This window comes from Equus quagga, chromosome 6, assembly GCF_021613505.1.
Source record: "Equus quagga isolate Etosha38 chromosome 6, UCLA_HA_Equagga_1.0, whole genome shotgun sequence".
NCBI classification, from domain to species: domain Eukaryota; kingdom Metazoa; phylum Chordata; class Mammalia; order Perissodactyla; family Equidae; genus Equus; species Equus quagga.
Window position 1 is genome coordinate 127,614,447 of NC_060272.1, and position 26,233 is coordinate 127,640,679.

Consider the following 26,233-nt stretch of genomic DNA (forward strand, 5'->3'; position numbering starts at 1 on the left):
AAGAAAAAGGGAGAGAGAAAAATCTAGAGTCAGTTGAGATTAAAATAAATTGCTGTATATCATTGTTTTTACATCAGTGTCTTTTAAACTACTGGCCATATCTATTGGTGCATCTTGAAATCAATTTGTGAATTAAAAATAGCATAACATAGAGAAATACAAGTGTATCCCACGAAGTCTTGTTTCATGTCATTTGAAGTTCAGTTTTATATCAATAGTAAATCTCTATCTCCATATCTATATAACACACAAATACATATTCATACTTCTGTCGTACTAGGTCACAATGAGGGAAAAAAGTATTTCTTACCGTGGGTGGATGGAAGAGAAAACATGTTTACACACAGCTGTGATGTGTTTTAACTGGAAAAGATTAAGTTACCTTGAATGGAGATTTAAATGTTTTTTTCACTACTAAATGAGAGTGGGAGCTCCAGAATGAAGATGAGACCAGTCATTGAAAATAAATTGATTTTTTCTCACATCTGAGTTGTTGTGTGCAAGACTCATCCTAAGGCTGCTTCTCTCTGGTGGTTGAGGGTAAAGTCTTGACCTGAAAACTCTTTTGATGGGGTTTCTGGTGCTCGAGGCTCTTTACCCTGGGGTGCATCCATTTCCACTATCCTTGAACTCACAAGGCTTGACACAAATGAGAATCTGGCCTAGAGCCAGATTGTCTTTGCCTGACAAGTAGTAAATATCCCCAGGGGAACATGCATGCTCTGACTATTCTTGGCGTTACTTTTCCAACTAAATGTTGGAATAAATATATCAAGTTCTCTGAAAAAATCTCAGATATTTATTAAAGTTGCATTGAATCTAGAGATCCATTTGTCTTCCTAGTGACTATAGTGTCTCTCTCTAGTTTTGTAGGATATTCTTTGAGATTTATTAATAAATTTGTATATTTTTCACAGTAAAAGACCTGCTTGGCTTTACTAAAATTATCTCTAAGATGTTAGATATTTTCTAATACCATTATAAAAAAAATCTTCCATTACACATCCCTCTTACTTGTTGAAGGTGTATGGAATGCACTTAGCTTTTGTATACTAACCATTATCCAGCTATTTTGACAAAACTTCCTTGCTTTCTAGTAACTTGTAGATTATTTTGAGTTTTCTGTATAAATGGTAACATCATCTGTAAAGAAAGAGTTTTGCTCCCTCCTCGTTAATCCTCATATCTCTAATTGTTCATCTTCTTACACTGGCTGTAACGTAAAGTAAATGTGAATAAAGGAGTGATAGCGGATAATCTTTTCTTTTTTAAAAAAAAGACTCATAAAACTTTTATTCCACTTATATCAACTTAATACACATGTTCTTAATTATGCTTAAGTTGGTACTAAAAATTTCATCAGGAATTAAACAAACCTATCCATCACCTCAAGTTATTTCTGTTAACCACTTTCACAGTCGTGTAGGTACAACACAAAAATGAAAAAAACAAATATAAAAAAAGTCAAACTCATATTTTGTTTGTTTTACTGCTGTGATTGACATATATGAAGTAATGGGTATCAGGAAATTCATTTTCACCTCATCTTTGCTTGTGTGTTTGTTCTAAGGTTGCCTAAAATATTTGGATACAAATAAGTGTATCAAAAATAATGAAAGTAAACAACAGGCAACTTTACAAATTGTGGAGTATGAACCATTTCTGCTCTTATACAGAGCAAAGTTTCTCTCAGGGAACACTTCTGTAGCTGTAGTCAAAGTGTGCACAATGAGATTGTGCATTCCACTGAGACACTTGGTTTGATAGGTAATACCATCGGGGCATCTGTTTCTGCTGCAGCCTTTGGCTCCACACCTTAAAGGACCCACAGTAAGTTCACCTCTGACTAGAACCAATTCCTCCTTGTCCCCCTACCAGGCAGTTTTCTTTGCTTAGACATGGAAGCTGTTTTAACACTGGCCCTTGTGAAGCACGATGTACCAAAAGTGCTATGCCAAACATTTATAATTTGTGTAAAAACTCCACATCCCCATATTGAGCACCTCAAAATGAAAACAGATAACTCTCTAATTGTTAACTGTCTCTGCTCCCCTAATATTAAACATAAAAACCACATGAGAAAGATAGAAATTCAGAGAGAAGTAACATAAGCCTGTCACAAGTCATAAACAAAAAACTATCTGTGGGACAGCCTGGATGACAAATGTTCTACTATGTACATTTTAAAATGAGGCAGGCAAAAGTTGGGAGGCTGGTTAATTTTCCCCTCTTTCTCCTGCTTCTGCTTTGTCTCCTTGGGTATCCCATGTCCACAATGTCAAGTTGCCTCTCAGTCATTGCCTATTAGGGTGCCGTCTTTGTGTGACCCTTCGCTTAATGTATCAAATTCAGTAATGGTTTCATCAAAAGCTGTCTTTGCAAGAGAGCAGGCTTTCTCAGAGGAGTTCAGATCTCATAATAGAACACAGGGAACTAAGGACCAGACCCAATCTAATAGGATGAGTCCATTGCATTTCTTTTTTGCTGATTTCAAAAGCTTCTTTGTATGCTTTTGGTGACCCATCCACAATCCCTTTCTTGTCCTCACCAGCAGCAACCTCAGCCATGTAATGATATTAGTCTCTTTTCGTTTTCAGATGGAAGATTTTGCTCTCTGCTTGTGAAGCATTGGGATGGATAACTTTTCCAAAAGAGATTGTACATCATTGCAGGTGTCCTCTAAGTTTGATCTCAATTTTCCTTCTGTTGTCATGAGTCATCTGTTGCTTTTTCTCAGCGTCTTCTCTCTTTAGCTCAATACTTGAGGTGACTCTCCAAAATGACCTACAACTTCTTACATTTTTTTATAAGTAACTGAGAGAAGATGATTCTCGTCATTGGCTAATTCAGCTCCTTGCTCAGTTATAGACTTCTTGCAGGCTGCCGTGTCATCATATTGCTGAGCCTGCTCGGTCAGTTTGGCTTCAGTTCTGGCTTATTTTTATCTGTGATGAATGTTTTGTGTCTGGAGTGGTTCTTGGAGGATGGACAGAGGCCCAGCGGTCTCTGCCTTTTTGTTTTCAAAGATACTTTTATCAGATTAATGATCTTCTCATCTATTCCTGAATTACTGAAAGTTTTCTTTTAAATCATGAATTTCGGTTGCATTTTATCACACAACTTTCTCACACCTATTTGAAATAAACATATTGCTTTTCTCTTTCAGTATCTTAACGTGGCAAATTATATTTACGGATTTCCTAATCATAAGCCTGAAGAAGAGCAGTTTTATAATTTTCTTTTTATATAATTTTTTGTTGTTATATGTATCCATAGTAAGTATATTTTTCAGTTGTTTTTAACTTTATTGAAAAGTATGTCATGCTATATGTAGTAATTAAGGAATTTTTCACTAATAATATATTGTTTCCTACATATTATTACATGTAGCTATAATTCATTCATTTTGATTGTTTCATATTTCATTGTGTAAATAAACAATTTATTGTGTGTTTATTCATATCAGTTATTGGGACTTTTTATAAGCTATAATAGTAAAGACAGTATATAGCTGGCATAGGGATAGAAAACCGGCCAATGGAATAGAACAGAGAACCAAGAGTAGACTCATGCATTCACAGAACTTCAGGTACATCAGAGTCGCAATACATCAGGTACATCAGGATGCAATAAATGAAACTGGAAAACTGGTTATCCAGAAAAATAAAATCATCTCCAGCTAGATTAAGGATTTGACTATTAAAACAAAACTGTGAACATCTTAGTGAGCATATTGGTGAGCATATTTTAGGCACAAAAATTATTGACAATATTTGACAATATTAAAATTAAGAAATTCGGTTCATTGAAAAATAAACCTAAGTGAAAACATGTTATAAATGGGAAAAAGTTATCAGCATTAAACATAGCAAAAAAATAAATTTTATCAAGACAGTTAAAGAACTCCCACAAATTAGTAGATAAAGCACTAACAGTGGGAAACAGTGGGACACAAGACATGAAAAGGCATTTCATAGCAGAAGAAATGCATATGGCTAGTAAAGAGATTAGAAAATGTTTGACCTCACCCATTGTCAGGGCAATGTAAATCAAGATATCTATTCCTATGCCAGCTATATACTGTTTCTACTATTATAGCTTATAAAAGTCTTAATAACTGATATGAATAAACATACAATAAATTGTTTATTTACACAATGAAATATGAAACAACAGTCAAAATGAATGAATTATAGCTATATGTAATAATATGTGGGAAACAATATATTACTAGTAAAAAATGAATTAAAAACATAAATGTAAGACCTGAAATTGTAGAACTCCTTAAAGAAAATGTAGGGAAAAATCTCCCTGAAATTGGTTTTGGGAACAATTTTTTGGATCTGACTCCAAAAGCAAAGTTTACAGCAAACTAAAAATCTTCTGTACAGCAAAGAAAATGATCAACAAAATGAAAAGGCAACCTGTGGAGTGTGAGAAAATATTTGCAAATTAGACATCTGATATGGGGTTAATATCCAAAATATATAAGGAACTTACATAAATCAATAGCGAAAAGACACAAATAATTCAATTAGAAAGTAGACAAAGGAAATTTTACAGACATTTATCCAAAGAAGACATACAAATGTCCAACAGGTATATGAAAAAGTGCTCAACATCTCTAGTCATCAGGGAAATGCAAATCGAATCCACAGTGAGATATCCTTGCACACCTGTTAGGATGGCTTTTATAAAAAAGACAAGAGACAACAAGAGTTGATGAGGGTCTGCAAAAAAGTGAACCTTTGTGCGCTTTGGTGGGAATGTAAATTGGCACATCCATTATGGAAAGTAATATGGAAGTTCCTCAGAAACAAAAAATAGAACTGCCATATGACCCAGCATTCCTCCTTCTAGGTATATATCCAAGGAAATAAAATCAGTTATCTTGCAGAGATATCTGCATCCTCATGTTCATGGCAGCATCATTCTCAAAAGCCAAGATATGGAAATAATCTAAATGTCTGTTGACAGACAAACGGATAAATAAAGTGTGTTTATATATACTTATTTATATATATATACACATACACACAATGGAATATTATTCAGTCATAAAGAGAAGGAAAACCTGCCATTTGCAACAACATGGATGAATCTGGGGTACATTATGCTAAGTGAAGTAAGAAACAGAAAGACAAATCCTGTATGGTCTCACTTAATGTGGAGTCTACCAAAGTCAACGTCATATAACTAGAGAATGGAACGGTCATTGCCAGGGACTGGGGGTTGGGGAAAATGGGGAGACTTTGGTTAAAGGGTAAAAACTTTCAGTTATAAGATAAACAATTTCTGGGGATCTAATGCATAGCATGGTGACTATAGCTAATTATACTGCATTGTGGACTTTAAATTTGCTGAAGGAATAGATATTAAGTGTTCTCACCACACACACAAAAATGATAGCTACTATATGAAGTGATGGATGTGTTAATTAACTTGATTGTGGTAATTATTTCACAATGTAAACATATATTAAATCATCACACTGTACTATCTGAAAAAAAATGCACTTCCATGCAGCCCACCAGTGTCACTTCCAGATATTTACCCAAGAGCAACGAAAAAAATATGTGCAAAGACTTGTTGGTGAATATTCACAGCAATTTTATCCAGAGTAGCCAAAGAGTGGAAACAACCCAAATGTCCACCAGCAGGCAAATAATCTGTAGTGCATCCATGTAATGAAATACTACTTACAAATAAAAAGAAATGAACCACTGATACCTGCAACATGACTGGATCTCAAAAGAATTTGGATGAAGAAAATAAATCAGAAAAAAAGTACCTCTGACATGATTCCATTTACATGAAACTCTTAAAGAGTCTAAACTATAGTGAAAGAAAGCAGATAAGTGGTTGCCTGGGGCTGGAGCTGGAGGTGTATTGACTTGGAAAGGAGCACCAGGCAGCTTTTTGAGATGATGGAGGTATTCTGTCTAGATTGTGGTAGGGGTTAGCCAAGTCTATATATTTGTCAAAATTCATTTAACTCTATACTTACAATGGGTGTATTTTATTCTCTATAAATTGTACCTCAATAAAATTGACAAAGAAAAAGAATCTGGCCTTCATCTTGGGTGGTATGTTTACAAATGTTTATTACATCAATGTAAACAAACAAGCAATCCAGTCACATAAATGTAGTAAATGCACACATACATAAAGGAAGGTCACAAATGGGCCAATTGGATTATGATCAATCCAAGTCTGTGAACTTGAGATCCATTACATTTTCAAAATATAACATGTCTGCCCGTGCTAATTCCCTATGCCTTTTAGAAAATTTAAATGAAGATTTACTGATGTCCTAGTGAAGCCAGGTACCTGAGGGTTACTGTAGATGTTCAATAAGAACATGATTGCCTTTTGACCTTGTTCCCAACACAAACTTAGATGAAAATAAGTTAATCTTATCAAATCCCTTTTTTTTCCCCTTTGCTGTGACCCTTTGTTTCTCCTAATGTCCTCCTGCCAAGCCTCTTAGCTCTACAAACCACCCCCCACCCCCGTTGTCTGCTCTTGTTAAGGCAAATTTGGGAGAATCCATCCTCCCACCTTCTTGTTTTGGCCAATTGTAATAAACCTTTCTCCATCTCTAAGCACAGATGTCTCAGTGATTGATTTACTGCACATCAGGCATACGAACTTGACATTAAGAGGTTTGCTGTCACTAGCACTGGCGTGTGTTTATAATATCTTCAATAGGGACATGAATTACTATTGGCCTGATATTTGAAAATTTATTGGAAATATAAAGAGATTTACGTGACTCTTTAGCTGCTCTCTACTATTAATACATACTGAGAAAACTATGGATAATCTGGAATGTTCAAAGGTTTCTGTGGGGATAATGTCTGATTCTAGTTCCCTGGAGTTATAAGGCAGAATCAGGGAGGGAAGAAGAGACAAGTGCAGATACTCTCTTTACTGGAATCCAGGCTGGAAGCAGAAGCTTGATGTACCAAAGGGCCAAAGCAGAAGAAAGTCAGAATGCCAGCCAATGTAACTATGTTTCATTGCTTAGATTCCATTTATTTCTCTAAAAATTTAGATGGGTAAAACTTCATTCCAGCCTAGCCTACAGTTTTTTATAATAGGTAAAAATCACCTTAATATACAAAGAATGGAGAACATGGTTTGAACTTAAAATTGCTTAAATCTCTAAAAGTGACTGAACTTTATACAATTATATAGACATCATTTCCTAAGAATTCCACACAGCCATCACTTTAATTTTTCTGACACTACTGATTAATGGAGATAACTAAACTATTGCTCCAATCCCTTAATTATCTTTCAGATATTGTCCGGATTGTTTTCTTGTACTGACATCCATGGCCATTCTTCTTGATTGAGAGACGGTAGGAAACAAACATGGAGAGAGGAAGGTCAGGAGTCAAGTAAAGCTGGGTTCACAGTCTAACTCTGTGACTTAGCAGCTATTTGACGTTGAGCAAATAACTTTTCTATGCTCTGGTTTCCTCATTGTAATATCAAGATAAGAGTATTAGTAACTATCTATTTATAGGTTTTTATATGTTTATAATATTAAATGAAGTAATACATGCAGGACAATTAGCACAGAGTAAGAACTCAACACATGATAGTTATAAAGAATGCATTTGGAAATAATTTTGTTTCAAGAAAATGTTTATATAATGATACTTTGTGCTACAGGTTGGTTTTGAACTTTGAAAGACTAATTTTCTACCTAAGAGAGGCTGGACTCAAAATCCTTCTCACTTCAGAAAATAACCTGTAGAAACAGACTCTCAGTGGACTTGTCTGTGTTTGGAAACCTATACATCAAACAGAAAATGATTAACTGAAGACAGAAAGAACAAGTTTGTTTTTATTTCTTGAAGAGGTATCAACAACCCTGTGTGTAACTGTGTGATCCTTCTCACTGTCAAAGCAGACGAAACTGTGCTGGGTAGGGGCTGCGGATTCACTCCAATCCCTCAGACCTGCATTTGACAGGCACTTCTTATCTCTCTGGATCTTTTTCCTTGTGCAGGTTTGGAAGGGCATCTATATATTTTCCTTCTCTTCAGTTGAAAACAAGCTAAACTAAACCAAACTAAACTAAATAGAATAATTCAAACCCTCCTCAACCAAACAAGACCACTTTTGAACATGTACTTGTGTATCATGATATAGCCAGAAACATTTCCTTCATATAAGTATCTGTGATTCTAAAGAAAAAGAGCATTGGCCGGGGTTAGGAAACATTACAAACAATGTTATGGTGATGTTAGGACCTTCCAGGAATGATAATTTATCGCCATGACAAAACTGGGTACGTTTTAAATTCAGATCAGGAGTGTCTTACCCACCTAAATTGTCCACGTAGGAGAGAAATACTGATTCACTTGACTCATAGTTATTTATATCCTTAATCAGCCTTTTTTTCCACATGAGAACCAATTTACAGAAAATAAAGATATTTAAAGTTATATTTAGCAATAAGAATAGTTTTTAAAAATATATCTTTAAAAAAATGATAAATGATGTTGGAGAGGAGGTAGAGAAAAGGGAACCCTCATACACTGCTGGTGGGAGTGCAAACTGGTAGAGCAACTATGGAAAACAGTATGGAGATTTCTCAAAAAATTGAAAATAGAAATACCATATGATCCAGCTCTCCCACTACTCGTTGTTTATCCAAAGAACTTGAAATCAATGATCCAGAGAGATTTATACACCCCTATGTTCATTGTAGTATTATTCACAATAGCCAAGATGTGGAAGCAACCCAAGTGCCCTTCTATAGATGAATGGATAAAGAAGATGTGGTGCATATATATACAATGGAATACTACTCAGCCATAAAAAAGACAAAAATTGTCCCATTTGCAGCAACATGGATGGACCTTGAGGGTATGATGTTAAGTGAAATGAGTCAGACAGAGAAGGACAAATACTGCATGATTTCACTCATATGTGGAAGATAACAAATACATGGATAAAGAGAACTGATTAGTGGTTACCAGAGGGGAAGGGGATTTGGGGCTGGGCGAAAGGGATAAAGGAGCACATATGTATGGTGATGTATAAAAATTAGACTACTGGGGGTGAGCACAGTGAAGTATATTCAGGAATTGATGCACAATAATGTACACCCCAAATTACACAATGTTATGAAACATTATAATCCCGATAAAATTCCTGAGAAAAAAATGGTTAAGATGATAAATTTAAAAAAAGATAAACGGTCATTTTAAAATATTCAAACACTGTAATAAAATAAAATACCACCAATACCCAGAAAGAGTGACATTTAACAGGTAAGAAAACATATTCATTCTATTTGACTTCTCTGAATCCCAAGGAGAACGTGTATATTCATACAACTCAGACTACCTATTTTATTGTACAAAATAATTCCAATGAGAAAGTAATTTTGGTTTTTTTTTTCATATTAGAGAAGTAGTGAGAAGGAGGCAGCGTCCTAAGAAGTGCTCATCCTGAAATTAAAAAAGGCTGTATTCTGAACCTGTATGATCTCTATTTGACCGTTAGTTGGTCACTGCTGATCTATACTGTAGATTACACCAACTCCTTTCTTAGTTCGTATTCCCAGTTTTTCTTCTTTGTTTAATAACTGAATCTCATTGCTAGTCAGGACTAGGAGCCTCAAGGTTTATCCTGCTTGTTTAAGTCAGACTGTCCTCTAGGCTGTTCAGTGACGGGCTTTTCTGTGAGAACAGGACCTTCTGGGAGTTTATCGCACAGCATGGTGATTATAGTTATAGTTATACTGTATTGTATGCTTGAAATTTGTGAGGAGATTAGATCTTAAGTGTTCTGACACACACAAAAAGGAAACTGAGGTGAGTTGATGGGTATGCTAATTAGCTTGATTGTGGTAATCATTTCACAATGTACACATATGTCATACATCACACTGTACACCTTAAATATATATAATTTTGGTCAATCATATCTCCATAAAGCCATAAAAAAATATGGGCCAGACACCATAACTTACAATTACTGAAAGATCAAGCCTTAGCCTTTTCTCTGTTGAAGTTTCTTTTTAAAGGAGAATGCATGAGGCCTTTAAATATTTAAGACGTCTCTAAAAGAAGGAAGTGGAGAGACACAAATCACAGCTATAAAACCCATAGGCTGATTAAGTCAGAGCTGAGGAAGCATTTTATTTCCTCTCTGAAGTCCGAATCTTCTGCTCCTAATTTTATTTTCTTAGGGTGGTATACCTTGGACTTCATCTAAGTTCTGGGTTCCTAATCTTGTCAGCCATTTTTTGGATCACTCTCTTCTCTAGTACGATCTCTGATGACCTAGGCCCTCACCCTGCCCCCCACCCGCCCCCGCTTCAATCTTTGAACTGTGACCAAGACCCAATATTCTATTACAGGAGATGCATACCAGTTAAACTAGCCAACCAAACATATATACTATGCAGCATTTTTTACTGCTCTAAATATAGTGATTAGCAGAATATCTAATTTTTCACCAGGAGTTGTGTTAAATATTTAAAACAACAAAGAAATCATGAACAAATCTGGGGTTTTATGATGACCCACCACTTACTGAATCCATGACTTTGAACAATTCTTTTACTTTTCTGTACTTCAGTTGCCATGTTGGTAAAATGAGAAAAATATGAATATATTTATAATTTATGCAAAAGCATCTGTACATAGTAGGTATTCACAAAGTAAATCTTTAATTTTCAGTATTTTCTATGATGAAACTAATGTATATTTTCATAAACTGCTGTTTTAGCTTTGGGGTGAAAATGATTTAGTTCTAAATTCAGTGAAAGTCCGTATGTTGAAGCCAATTCCAGCACCTTGATCACCAAAGCAAAAACTGAGTGCTAACACTACCAAGTGACAGCAAGTGATTCAACTTTCTCTTTACTGGATTGTTTTCTGGTTAAGTTAACACACATTTCAAAACTCACCCAGAGCATTGCCTTTTGGCTTTGACACTGAACTTAAAATGATGATATTTCAGGGAAAACTGAAATGCAAAGGATGTTATGTTGCATTTACTTTAAGGTTCATTCACTCTGACTTTTACATGACTTGTTAGACATTAGCCTCCCTGTTTTGAAAAGGCCAGGTACATCAGGGTTAGTGCAGAGGGTGAACACCATTAGTCTGCACTTTATCACTGTCATCCAGCTGCTGAATGGCTGCATTTTGCATTCCACAGGTAATGGAGGATTTCAGAGCTATTTCTACTCTTACACAAGTCAAGACTTATCAGAGAACTCAGGGTTTCTGATTTTAAGTAGGAAAGACTTATTCTACCCCAGTTCCTCAAGTAGCCTATGACAAGGGATTTTCACATATTGAGGGATACGGGGTAACTATTCCCATTCAAAACTTATTCGGCTTGAGCTAAAAAGCCTGACTTATGGCTTATCAAACATATACTGTACTCCTGCTTAACTAATAAAGTAAAGAATGTACTCTCTTAAGATAAGGATGCATACTTCTCCTCCTGCGCCCTCCTGGTAACACCCTAGTGGAAACACCCAGATTAGTCCCTTTCTGACATCACGGTCATGTTGAGCTCATAATATGCAACTGAACACCTCTTTAAAATTTTGATGAAAATGTACCCTAGATTTGTTTAACGTGAGTTTGTTCTAAAATGATATAAGACTCTACTGATACCCATGCTGCTCCGAACACCTTCTAAGGCCTTCCTGGGTTATAATCCCCCTCCTGGCTCATAATAAATTCACCTCAATTTTGATTTATAGGTTGGTTATGGAATATTTGTGTCGACACCTACATTCAACTTACAATAAGAATATAGTAATTATTGTCTGTGGTTGCATTTTGTAACCTATTCACGAACTCTACAGTAGAATTAGTTCAGAACTTATTATTTAAATATGTAGTAATTGTAAGACAGACCCAAACTTTGCTTTAAATATTTGCTTTAGCCTGGATTGTGACCAACATCAAATATCATAATCAGATGCACCTTGAGTTGTCATTCATTTTTTACATCAACTCAGAGATCTGCGATTTCGGAAACTGAAATAAGAGCATGTTCACTCAACACAGCACGATCTCCCCTGCTCCCTTCTAAGCTCAGCCCAACAGGCGGAAGCACCCAAACCCTGACAGTTTTATTTGGGCATTAAGCAGAGATTTTATTTCACTTCATTACATCTTATCACACTTTTCATTTTTTATTCTGCAATGGCAGGCTCATCTTCCTCTTACACCGCCAGAGGCTACCAGTTGGTAATAAATCTCAGCTTCAAACCCACTCAGAAGAGGAGAAATCAAATGAGTAAAAAAGGAAGTAGACCATAGCTGCTGCTTCCATTCATACTCATAGATTTTCTGCAACCTTAGGCGACTTGTTACGATCCTAAGTGTAATTGAGGGACGAACATGATTTGTATGTGGGGAGAATTGGGTTCCAGTTTTGACCCTGGATTTCACTAATTGAAAACCTTAATGTTTCTGGCATACACATTTCCATATTTACAAATTAAAGATTGGACTAAATAATCTTTGTGTCATTGTCAACTTGGAAAATACATGCTTCAGCAAGAGAAGAAACATTTATTTTTTGTGTAAGTAGCTGTGTGCATGCTCTTGATTCTCAATTAATAGAAGAATAACTGACTTTTTAGCTCTTGGTATGTTTTGGTAGTAATATCACTTTAAAAATAAATATATGCTTTTTGTGATAGTTGATTTTATGAGTCAACTTGGCTGGATCATGGGGTGCTCAGACATGTGGATAAACACTTTTTCTGGGTGTGTCTGTGAGAGTGTTTCTGGAAAAGAGTAACACTTGAATTTGTGAACTGAGTAAAGCAGATTGCTCTCCCCAGTGTGCACGGGCGTCATGCAATCTGTTGAGGGCCTGAAAAGAATAAAAAGGCAGAGCAGAGAAGAATTTGCTCTCTGTCTGACAGGATGAGCTGGGATGTTGGTCTTCTGCCCTTGAGCTGGGGTTTAAATCATCAACTCCCCTGGTTCTCGGGCCTTCGCACAGGAAGTGGAATTTACACTGCTGGTTTTGCCAATTCTCAGACCTTCAGACTTGGACTGAAATGATACCACTGGCTTTCCTGGGTATCCAGTTTCAAAAAGACAGATTGTGGGAATCCTCAGCCTTCATAATTATGTGAGCCAATTTCTTATTTTATATATCCATATAATACATTATTATATATATATCTTATTGGTTCTGTTTCTCTGGAGAACCTTGACTAACACACTTTCCTTTTTCAAAAACTGTAGTTTTCAAAATGATTGGCAAATCAGTAATTTACATTATTTAATTTCACATTTTCACATGCCCCTCAAAACATTGTACATATTACCTTACTTTTTTCCTACTTTTCCTTTTGTTAAAAAATGAAAATCCTTTGATATAACTGGGCAGGTATTGCCATCTCCATTTTAAGAATGATGGATTCAAGACGAGGAGAAATTAAGTGGCTTAGTAAAGCTTTTATGGGTAGTTAGCATGAGAAAGAGTACAACTCAAGTTAGCTAACTGTTGTACATGCTAATTTGCTTTTTAAAATCAATATCTTATTGTGAAATATACAGAAATGTTCATAGTACTTGTGCAGTTTAACAACAGTTGTGAAGAGAACACTTGTGTAACTTCCACACAAGCGAAGTAGTAGAAAATCGCTCGTATCTCAGAAGGCTCTCTCCATCTCTTCTGCGCCAAATATCAATTGATTGCCTCTTACCTTCAAACTCCCCTTTTTAAAATCTGCTGTTTGATAACGGAGCCTTAGGCATTTTTTTTCTTTGCTGCCAACGCGATATTAAGCGTCGTCGGTAGAGGGAGCTAGAGGGACTTCGCAGGAGGAAGGGGCGTCTCTGATTGCAACGTGCCGCCGTTGGCGTCTTTCTCCTAAAGTATTGTCTGTAGGTGTGTGCGGCCTGGTTGATGCTGGATCCTCAACGTGGTGATGTCCCCCTCCCTCTGGGTCTGCCCGCCAACCTCGCCCCTCCTGCACCGCAGAGGGATGTTTCCTGCTTGCCTAGTGGCTCTGAACCAGCTTTGGCCTGTACAACTGAATGAACTTCGTGCCTTGGGCTTAAACTATGCTTTCTTAACAAGGTCTGAATCCCTTCCAAGGTGGTCCTTCCGTGTGTACCTACCGCATTCTTCAGAATCCTAGTTGCATATTGGTCGTTACTGCTCTGTTATCGTGGTTTGGGACCCTCACTGATACACCTTACAAATCACAGATCCCTCATTTCTCCCCAGAGGCAGCTGCTATCCTAACTCATTTAAAATGATTTTCTTGAGTTCCTTTATAATTTTGCTACTCACATATACGTTTTTAAAAATACTAAACCAGTTTGAAAAATAACCTGCTAGTGCATGTGGGTGTAAGGGGTGTGCATGTGCAAATATGCTGGCAATGAAAACGTGTGTTACAAATGAGTAGATGCCTGCGGAGCTGGAGGGCGGCTGGGTACCATGTGCTTGCACACTTAGGGGTGCATGTGTACTGTGAGTATGGAGGCAGAAGGAGTATGAGTGTGTATCCTTATGGTACCTGTGCAAGCGTGTGTGTTTGTGTGCGCCTGAGTGGAAGCTGGAGGCTCTCTGCCCAGGGAGCCCCAGCTTCTAAGCTCCAAAGACCTCCGCTTTGGACTCCAGCTGAGGCGTGCAGGGTGGCGAGTTTCCGTTCTCTTGGTGCGGAGGGCTGTGCTGGGTTTCATCCCACGTTTAAACATAGTTTCATTTTGCTTTTTTTAGAACTTTATATAAACACAGTGTATAATCTTTTGTTACTTGCTCTTTTTTGTTCAAAATGATGTCTTTTAGATACACGAATGTTCTTGTATCTGTGATCGGCTGTATTTATATACCCACAATGGATTTCCCGTTCTAATACTATTGGTCATGTGGATTGTTTCCAATATTTGACAATTATGTCCAATTGTGCTCTAAACATTCTTGTACCTGCTGCGAATAAGTATTTTTATCTCAATAGACTGTGCACAGGGGTGAAATTTCTGAATCAAAGGAAATACATCTTCAAGATGTTAGGTTTCGCTATACTGTTTACCAAAGAGGTCCTTCTAGTTTGCAATCCCTTCAGCCATATGTGGGAAATCTTCTAACTCTCTATGTTAACCATTTAAATATTAAGAAAAATGCTATTATTTAGCATTTTCATGACTTCTGAAATTTAGTGCCTTTGCATATGTTTATTAGTAATTTGAGTTCCTCTTTTGTGAAATGCCTGCTTCAAGTCTTCTACTTATTTTTCTATTGGGTTGTCTGACTTTTTAGGAGTTTTCTTCCTTGTCATATATAATCTGGATAAAATCGTTTCTCAGCTGTCTGTGTTGCAAATACCTTCTATTCTATGGCTCTTTACTTTTTTTTTAAATGGTGTCTTTTGTAGAAGGCAAAATTATGATCCTAATTTTAAGATAGTTGAGTTTATTAGTCTTTTTCTTCATGGCTACAGCTTTTTTGTGTTTTGTTTAAGAAATCCTTTTCTACCAAGGCTATTAATATATTCTTCCAAATTACCTTCTAAAAGCTTTATGGTTTTGCCTTTCACATTTAGGTTTTTAATCTACCTGGAATTGATTTTTTTATATGGCGTGAATGCACTTGCTATTATGCCATAATTTCTGAAAACCAAATCAACGAGGTCACCATTACCATTTAGTGTATACATCCACAGTTTGGAGAGAGGCCACCTCACGTACCATGATGCTGAATTGGGGAGGGGGAGGAGGGAAGCGTTTAATTTTTAAGAAAACAGTAATTAAGTTCTTACTGAGTTCAAACCCAGTGGTGTTTTACTTACATAACCTCAAAAAAGCTTATTTTATAGATAAACCAATTAAGGGTTAGAGAATTTAAGGAGCTTTTGGCCAGGGTCACATACAGTGTCAATTTGAGCAAGGATTCAAGTTTTTACCATTTAACTCAAGATCTTCTGCTACTTCTCTTTGTCAAGGGATAGTGTGTGTGCACACACATGCGCCTGTGTTCTTCCGATTTCCTTTGTTTTTCTGTGCTTTACATTTGAAATTTGGATTTTCCTGCGATTATCCACTATCTCCGATTCCTATTATGAGTTTTGCCTGTACTCAGAGATACCCCACTTTCCTTACAAGTGTTTTCAAAATAGTGCCACATGCAGAGTTATGCTTCTCTTTCCCTGTTTACATCACAATATCTTTCAGTAAAAATGTTTTATTCAAGAAATATAAGGGCTGGCTCCATGGCCAAGTGGTTAAGTTCGCGCGCTCCGCTGCGGCGGCCCAGGGTTTTGCTGGTTCGGATCCTGGGCGTGGACATGGCACCGCTCCTCAGGCCACGTTGAGGCGGCGTCCCACATCCCACAACTAGAAGGACCTGCAACTAAGATATGCAACTGTGTACCAGGCAGGGTTTGGGGAGATAAAGCAGAAAAAAAAAAAAGATTGGCAACAGTTGTTAGCCCAGGTGCCAATGTTTAAAACAAAAAAAGAAATATAGAAATTTGACAATTTTCTGAAGTTAAATTTTCGTTATACATGTACGGCCCCCAGAACCTACATCAGTTTGCCGTCTCTGTTCCATGGAGCCCTCTGGGGCTCTGGTGAGCTCTCACACCATCCACATTGGAGGTGGCTGGGCTGGGTAGGCAGGGCTTTGCTTCCTGCATCCCACACAAACACCTCACACTAGCTTCAGCCACAGAAGCTCTGAGTTATCTGATACATTTGTTGGGCTGCCAGTTAAAATTTCATTTGAATAAAGGTTTTTGCCACTAAAAATGTCTGAAAATAACTGGACAGAGTGAGTAATTTTAGGATGCAACAGAGTACTTTCAGTTATCCAAATACAAGATTATAAAAAAAAAAAATCCACTGGAGAAAATTAAGTTTATAATGCTTTTAATTCTAGAATTAATAAGTGAATTTAGTAAGATCAATACAAAAAGTCGGTTTTATTTAAATAGTAATAAAGAATTGGAAGATGAAGTGAAAAATATTTATAAGAGCGTTATAAAACCTAAAATACTTAGGGAGATATTTTTTAAAAAATACATAAAAGACTTCTATACTTGGGTCAGCCCTGAGGTGCAGCAGTTAAGTTTGCAGCTTCTGCTTTCATGGCCCGGGGTTCGCTGGTTCGGATTCCAGATGCAGACATTTGCACTGCTTGTCAAGCCATCCTGTGGCAGGTGTCCCACATATAAAATAGAGGAAGATGGGCATGGATGTTAGCTCAGGGCCAGTCTTCCTCAGCAAAAAAGAGGAGGATTGGCAGCAGATGTTATATCAGGGCTGATCTTCCTCAAAAAAAAAAAAAAATAGACTTCTATACTGAAAACTACAAATAATTGCCAACAGAGATTTTAAAAAGTATAAAAAATTCAGAGCTGTATCATATTCATGGGGTGAAAAACTCAGTATTATTAAGACGTATGTTCTTGCCGTATTTACTTCAACACTATCACAATAAAAACCCTACCCTCTCTGGATTTTCTTTCGCTGCTGGATCTTGCTCGGATAATTACTTACTACTTTGTTATTTCTGCAATGCTTCCAGCTAGGCATATGTGTATGTACATGTATATTCTTAACTGAGCCAAAGTACCTAGTCTGTAGTTTCTTCACTTGGTACTATTGCAGTGGGGAGCTGGATAATTCTTTGTTAATAAGGGCTGTTCTGTGTGTTGCATATACAGCAACATTCTTTTCCTCTATCCATATAGTAGCATCCTCCCACTTATGACAAACAAAATGTGCCTAGGCATTGCCAAAAGTCTCTTGGGAGGCAAAATTGCCCCTAGTTCAGAACCACTGATCTAATTAATACCTCATTTTCCAAAGCAAAAAGCCTTCATTTCAAATAAGTCTTTTCATCCTCCGTCTTCATTTGTTGCTCTCAAACATTATCTTTTACCCTGGTTCTTGCCAACAGCTTTCTTAAAGATTGAAACATTTACAATGATTACATCCCTTTAAATCATTTATTTATTCCTCATTAATTATAGAGTTAATTCCAGATTTCTTAACAGAGCATTTAAACCTCTGTCTACTTCTCGGGTCTCTTGTCTCACCATACCTAGTTTCAGATGAGTATTCTTGCAATGTCATTTTTTTTTTTTATCACTCCCAGCCCGCACCACACTGTATTGGTTTTCATTGTGTCTCTGTTACCTTCCTTCCCTTGAGATATTTCTTATGTGTCACTCCAAATCCTCTTGACCCCACTTCTGACTTCAGACATTCTGTGGGAATAGTTTTGTGGTGGCTTCAAGGAGCTCCAGGTGGTCCTGTTTGTGTACAGTTCATATCCTGCCATGGGTCTCTCTGATGTTGTGGTATGAGATGCTTGTAGAAATTTGCCTGGTAGTCATGAATGAGTCTGGGGGAAGTGGATGCCTCTGGGGCCATTCTTGACCAATAGTGGACATAAATAAATGTTTCCACCTTCATCCTCTGGGCGGATAGTTTTGTGAATATTGTTTAAACTTCCTGAGGATGTTTCATATAATGTAGTACCAGTCACACGCCTTGGTGACCAACCCAATAACACATACTTATATTGGCTTTCCCTCCTTCCCTGGTTTGCTACCCCGTCCCTTCCTCATGCTGCTTAGGCTCAATTCCCAAGTAAACTCCCTGCACATAAGCCTTACTCTCAGGTTCTGCTTTTGGTGGATCTAAAACGAAGACAACCTGACCAACTTTTGCTCGTCCTTTAAGACTCTTCTTAGGTATAATTGCTTCCAAAAAATATCTCCTTACCTCTCTCCCATGTCTTCATTTTTACTGATGTTTCCCTCAGTGCCACCTATTTCACCATACCCTTTGCTGATTATCTTCAAACCTCCTTGAGAACTGCACTTATGTCAAAATCATCCTTTTTCCTTTGGTACCTGGATACCGTCTTGAATAAGGTTATACCTAGGTGGTTGTGATGGCATTTCAATTATTAATCTTGAATAAAAGATTTATGTAGCTAATTAAATAACATACTTAATTTTGGGGAGATTAGAAGTGGATAGAGAACCATGTAATAAAAATATTTGACTCCAAACCATTTTCAGGGGGAGGAAATTAACCTATTAATTCTCTATCTCTCTTCTTAGTCATCTTTTTTGTTCAGGTTGAGGCTGAGAACTAATTCTTGGGAGGATAGAAGTTTAAAGAAAACACATCCCTTCTGAGGACAGACAAAGCACTGAAATTATGTGATGAAATTGGTATAAATTAAATCACAATTTCATATTCAATAGCCTTATTCTCTGTGAATCAGTAAGCAAGAGAGGACTTGAGAAGACTGATGGCTTGAGGTGATAAAAGAAATAGAGCTAGATCCTCCAGCATGAATGATGTGGAATCCCCTAGAACTGAATGAAGTAATCACCAGACGGTGGATGGCATCCACAAGAGAATGGATGTATATAAGTCAGGGAATAATATGTTTTTAGTAAGTGGACATACACAGTCCCCTCAACACCATCCAGAGTCCTAAGCGTAAAAAATTTCTGCCTTTTGGATCAGCTACCTACTGTCACTTTTGTTACACAGAATCCAGGTTATTTGCTAAGAGAAGAGAAAACTAAACACACGACAAAGAAAATATGTTGATATCTGTGACAAGCTGGAGAGAGAGGAGAGGGAGAGGAAAAGAAAACCTGGGATGAGATTGTCTCATATTTGAGGGAACAACTGCCAATCGTGGAAAATCTAGAATAGAGCACTGGGAAGAAAGCTTCTTTTTGTTTTTCTTTTTGTTTTTTAATAAAAAAAGTGACTCTGCAATTGAAACTTTTTAAACTCAGAGCAGATGGAGAGAAGGTGGAAGAAGGAATGCTACCATGCTGGGAATTGGTATTACAGATAAGGAGAAAGAAATATGGTAGTGTGGGAATCTAAGGTGCTCTTGAGAATGCTGGGAATGCCATGGAGCTGGTAAAGACACTGATATGGTTAGCCACTTAGACTGGTGCTGGTAAGGCTTTGTTAAGGGAGGTCGATAAGTAAGGCAGCTTTTGAGTATACAAGACCTTATCATGAGCCATAGGCACTGTGCTGTGGAGTAGATCTCCAGAACTTATTTATCTCGCATTACTGAAACTTTCTACCGTTTGATCATCATCTCCATGTCCACCTCCCCCAAACCTTTGGGAACCACTGTTTTACCTTCAGTTTCTATGAGTTTGACTATTTTAGATTCCACATGTAAGTGAGATCATACGGTATTTGTCTTTCTGTGCCCGGCTTATTTCACTTAGCATCACGTCCTCCAGGCCGTCCATGTTGTCACAAATGGCAGGATTTCCTGAGCTTTAGGTGTCATATCCAAAAATTAGATATATGTATTATGACTTTTTAAATTGAATTTTAATAATATTAAAATAGTTAAATTGGGTACTTAAAGTGTGGCAAGTTTTGCTAAATGCTTTACAACATTATCTAAACAAATACTTAAAGTATCCACCTAAAGTAAAGACTAGTATTATGACCTTGTCATGGGTGGAGAATGTAAATCTAGGCAAAGTAAGTAACTTACTCAAGGACAATATATATGATAACACTAGGAATAGATCCTGGGTCTGCCTGACACATAGATGTAACTAGTAGATGCTACTACCATAAGTCACCAATGGCCAACTATGATCCAAAATAAGAAAGTCTAGGGAAAGTGAAGAAATACTAAGACAGATACTTCTGTACAATTTGACTTTATTAATAGCAGCCTCAAGAAAGCAAGCAGATACATCTGGGTTAAAAGGCAGTGGGAACATATCAAGGGGCAGGTCTATATACAGTGACATATGCCGACTAATTAAGATGGATAACTGAGTCCTCAGTTATACTTCCATTTTTGTTTATAACAGAGAATTTTCTCCGTAAGGATTGTTGGATGTCAATTATTGTCATGATCAATGCTAATAACATGAAATAAGTTAATATCATTTTGGTTGAGAAATATCATTCATTTGGATTGAAAAGAACATTTGAAACCATGGAAAGTATAAGAAGAAACTGAGCATCATTGGAACATTTATCAACAAGATCTGAATCAGTGCCTAAGGGCTGTCATTATATCCTTGAGAACAGTATGAAGAGTAAAAATTAATTACTTCCTTAATTCATTCAAAAAACTTTCATGGGGCACCTTCTGAATAAAAATACTTTATAAAAATTATTTTGATTAATCTTTATAGAAATAGTATAAGGTAGATATTAATATCCTCTTCTCATAAATAAGGAAACCAAGGGTTGAAGACTTTAGGCAACGTGCCTATAGTCATACAGCTGGTCCTCGGCAGATGTGACCTTACACCCAGGCTTGTCTGGTTCCAAAGCCTGTGCTGTATTTCCTAGTAAAGCAAATTTCAGGTAGTCCAGCAAAAAGGGGCAGAACAACCCCTGAGTGCCATCAGCTCACTCTTCCTCCTCCTCCTCCTAGCAACAACCTTTGGGGAAAATCTCGTGGATCATAGCCTTGGGCAGAATGTCACATTCTCTGGCAGAACATCAGCTTAAAAGGTCAATAAGCTCGCAGTAAAGCATTCTAATCATCTGTGGAAAATAAATTGCTCGTATTCTGCTTACTAAACAAAGTGAAGGCTAACTTATTATGTTCTTATTTTGTGTAAATTTTGTCAGGACCTAAAAGTTGGTAGTGTGTAAGTCATAATCTGACCAGCCATCATGTTTTCTATAAAAATATTTTTAATTATCTTAAGGAGGAATGAGAGCTTTAAGCACTATGGAAAACCACGTAAATATGAACCAATTGTGGGAAATATGGAGAAGTGAAGCAAGGGGATGAGCATGTGAATGAGTTATACTACAAAGAAAATATCTAAGATACAGGTCACTGCCATAAAAATCTAAAGGAATGCGTCAGTCTACAGAAGTTAGAAACAATCAATAATTACCAAGATGCAAGGAAAACTGATGAGGAGGAAATTGAGGGAAAACCTTTAGAATGGATTCTCAGGAAAGAGTTCTCTGACTATTAAAACTGAGTTTTTAGAACAATCTGTCTACCACAGGAAGCTGTGAAACTGCCATCATGTAGAACACACAAGATTTAGGATCTCAGAACCATTAAAAGCAAGTGTTAGCAGATCCATTAGTGGGAAATGAAGAGAGCAGCCTTTCTGTTGTTTACTCCTTTCAATGCAATGATAGGAAGTCTTCTTTGTCCTTGAATAAAATTTCAGATGTTTGTTCTAAGATGCAGATTTTCACCCTGTTGACCAAGTGATGGTCCTTTTGTCCTCCAGGCAATGTTTCTGCCAGATGTGCTCCACTCTCTCTCAGGTGTCATGGAGAGTCATATGTGTTACCTTGTGATTGTGACAAAGAGACTGTTTGCTTTAACATACTCACTATGGAAAAATTAGAATATACAGATATGATTAAATATCACCAGTATCCTAACTTCTCAAGGATAAACATGTTAACATTTCTGTGAACAATTCCCAGTATTTCACAGATATGTGTGTTTGTGTTTATATAGGTTTGTGTTTATGAAGACCATAATTATGCTGTATAGACTCTTCTGCAACTTGCATACTAATTAAAAATACTGTAATCATCCCCCATGTAATTAAATAATCTTCTAAGTACTGTAATACAGATTGCATTCATAATATTGATATATAACTATGGACTCTCAATTGCTGGACACCAGGTTGTTTCTCATTTCTTACTATTAAATGTAATGCTACACTATCTGCTCTTGTCCATAAATTTATGTCACTGCTTTAATCACTTCTTTAAGAGAAAATCTTGAATTGCTGAGTCAGAGTGTTTGCACATTTGATTATTTAAGTACCCTGCAGATAGAATGTGTCCTTCTGGAGATAATTGCTAGACCACAGGCTCTGGATTCCATCTGCTGTAGACCATAGGCTGATTCTATGTGGCTGAGTCTCCTCATCCATACAATGGGATTCATAAAACTGCTTCATATGATCACTGTGAAGATTTCATAGATAAAATATGGGAAATAATCATAATAGTACCTGCCTGAGCAGAAACTTTCAGAAATATTATTATTATTGTCATTATTGTTTCCAATTAACATTTCCCATCAGAAGCTATTTTCCCTCACCCTAGATGACAATATTATCACAAAAATATTTGTAAGTTTAATAAATAGTGTTATCGTAATAGTGTTTTGATTTTCCTTTCTTTGATTAATAAGAGGCAGGATGTTTATCGCCTTTCTTGGCCATTTGTATCTTTTCTTTTGTGTCTTATTTGGTCATAGTAATTTTGGTTTATTTTGTGCTGCAGGTTTTTCTTTTATTTACTGATCTGTATAAGAGCTGCTTCTTTCCCGTCTGACAGAAGAACCTCTTTTGTGTTTTTAACCAAAATGTATGGAGCATTAAACAGTTTCTAAAACAAAAATGCCATACGTTTCCTGCTACATTTTCTGCAGAGTGCTATTCTTAGAATGTGAATCCAGTAAAACACTTTTTACATTTGTATATATCATTCCCAAAAGGTGTGTTTTTAAATCTCTTTAATTCTCATTTTAATTCTAATGTCTTAAAGTTCTTTGATGTGAGTTCTTTTTAATAACTTACTTGTATTGCTTTGACCTCAACCTAACTCCAAAATATTGACTTTTTTTTTGTCTTCTATAAAAAAAAGGAAGTTCTCCATCTTTCACATAAAACAGCTTCATGTTGTTAACTTTACTTCCCTGGGCTAAATAAGGCCAAATGCTTTGCTTTTCCCTCATTAGGCTAATTTCCCAAATCTTCAATGACACGTAATGTAGCATATAATTTAAAGACATAATATTTAGAATCAGGCAGTTACTCATATTCTGACTTAGCTCAGTGAATTTGGACAAGTCACTTAGTATCTCTGAACCTCATTTTACTTATGTGTAAGATGGAAATAATAATATCCATCTGGAAGAAGCAGTATAAAGGTTAAGTGAGATAAAGCGTGTGGCAGTGTAGGGCTTAATAAACTGTAGTTACTTTTTTTTTTTTTCTTAAAGATTGGCACCTGGGCTAACAACTATTGCCAATCTTTTTTTTTTTTTTTTTTTTTTAAGGATTGGCAGCTGGGCTAACAACTGATGCCAATCTTTTTTTTTTTTTTCCTGCTTTATCTCCCCAAACCCCCCATGTACACAGTTGCATATCTTAGTTGCAGGTCCTTCTAGTTGTGGGATGTGGGACGTGCCTCAACGTGGCCTGATGAGCGGTGCCATGTTCGCGCCCAGGATCCGAACCCTGGGCCGCCACAGCGGAGCGCGCGAACTTAACCACTCGGCCATGGAGCCGGCCCCCTATAGTTACGTTTTTATACTTAATTATTATCATTGTTCTCCAATGAACCCTCATCAAGTTATATAGTCATATAAATTATTCCTATCTTAGTGAATATCAATAGCAATCATTCATCTAGTTTTTCAAACTGGAAATATTGGAGTTATCCTTGGATCTTTCTTCTCTAACATTCCCTATATATAATCTGTCATCAACTCCTATCAAGATAGCACCTAAATTTGCTTCACTACCATCCGCTCTGCTCTGTCCCCAGTGCCAGTGTGCCTATCCAGAACCCTCATCAGCTCTAGTTTGGACTTCTATGAGAGTGGTCACCTTTGAAGTCACCCTTTTAACTGCTGCCCAAAGACTATTTCTAAGTCATAAATCTAAGTATGGCACTGGTCAGCTATAATACTTTCTCATTTCTTAGAAGAAAAAGTTGAAATTATTGAGTACGGCATTTGAGGTCTTTAACACCGTGGCCTCACTCTGTTCATGCACTCTTGTCCTCAGCCTATTTCCCTGCATAAATGGTCCTTTTAAATTATTTTGCTCTGTAATCACAAACATTTTTTCCATTTCTGGAATATTCTGTGTACACTAATACATTAGGGCCTTTGCTCAAAATAAAAAAATCCTGCCTGAAATAGCAATTATTCATTAATTCATTCAAGATTAATGGAAGGGAAATTAACATTTACTGAGCTTTAAATAAATGCCAAGCACATTTAAAAGTTAAAATAATTCTGTAAAGTAACTGTTATTTGTACCGTGTTACAATGGAGATAATTAAGTATTTTGCCCAAGTTCACACATGTAGACAACAGAGCTGGGATTCTATATTCTTTTCACTTCTTCAAAATATTTATGAGTTATCTACTCTGTGTCCTGTAATGGAATATTATGGATATAAAGATGAATTAAAAGCAGATTCTTACTCAAGGAAATCACAGTGTAGTGGAACAACAGCTCAGAAATCCCTTCTTCATGAGGACATCCATGTTTCCACAAGGCATGTTAGTGGCGTAGGCACAATCTCCAGTTTAATAATCCATGGCTGCTCCACCCCCTGCCATGGTTTCTCTCTTGGCACTTCCTGGCCTGGTTATGGCACTTTCAGAATCTGTAAGGACCTTAATTTACATAATGAAGTAGCATCTTTACTACTTTAAGCAGCTCAACAAAAGGCTTGGGGAAAAAAAAAATAGAGGGTTGAAATTAATGGCCAAAAAGTACTTGCAGATTGCTCTTATTTCCTTGAATATATGTATATATCATCCTGGAGCATTGATTGAATGCCTGCTGTTTTCTGTTCTACACATGGAGAATTTGCTGTAGGTAAAAGGTGGAGCGTCTAAGCAGGAGGAAGGATGGAGCTGGGAATTCAAGCGCTTGGATGCTTGGTCCTTTGCTTTTCTATCAAACTGCGTGTGTCACGACGTAGAATTCTGAAGTAAATGCCGGTGGTAGATAAATAGATAGATTATGCTTTTGTATTTTTAATGATTGAAAAAACTACAGTGTTAAAAATAATTCCCAGGCCCTTGCATAAGCATGACTACAATTTGAGTGAATGGTTCTATGAAGGCTTATAGACTAAAATTCAGGGCCTTGAGACCTCCAAGGGGGCCTGAGTTCAAAGGTTAGAAACTACTAGTGTAGCAGAGGGGACACTAGCCCGGAAAACAGAACTAATTTTAACTAGCTATCTGACGTCCCGGCATCATTTAAGCATTATCACTGGTTTTCTCATCTTAAAAGATAATGGTAACATCTTGCTCATCTCGCAAAACTGTTAGAATAAAATAGATAAAGCTATAAAAATTTTAAATCAATGAAGCACTCTTGAAGTTTGTGGTATCATTATTATAGTACTACTTTTATAACCAGAGTGCTATAGATTACAGAATTAAAAATGAGAATGAGAATTTAGAGCTGGAAAAGACTGTGCCACTGTTATCT

General features: G+C 36.7%; 1 pseudogene; it reads right to left on the minus strand.

Moving 5' to 3' along the window:
* Nucleotides 1–2,216: 2,216 nt before the first annotated feature.
* The window catches only part of LOC124240812 (14-3-3 protein zeta/delta-like), an 87,459-nt pseudogene continuing 63,442 nt past the window's right edge, over nt 2,217–26,233 (minus strand).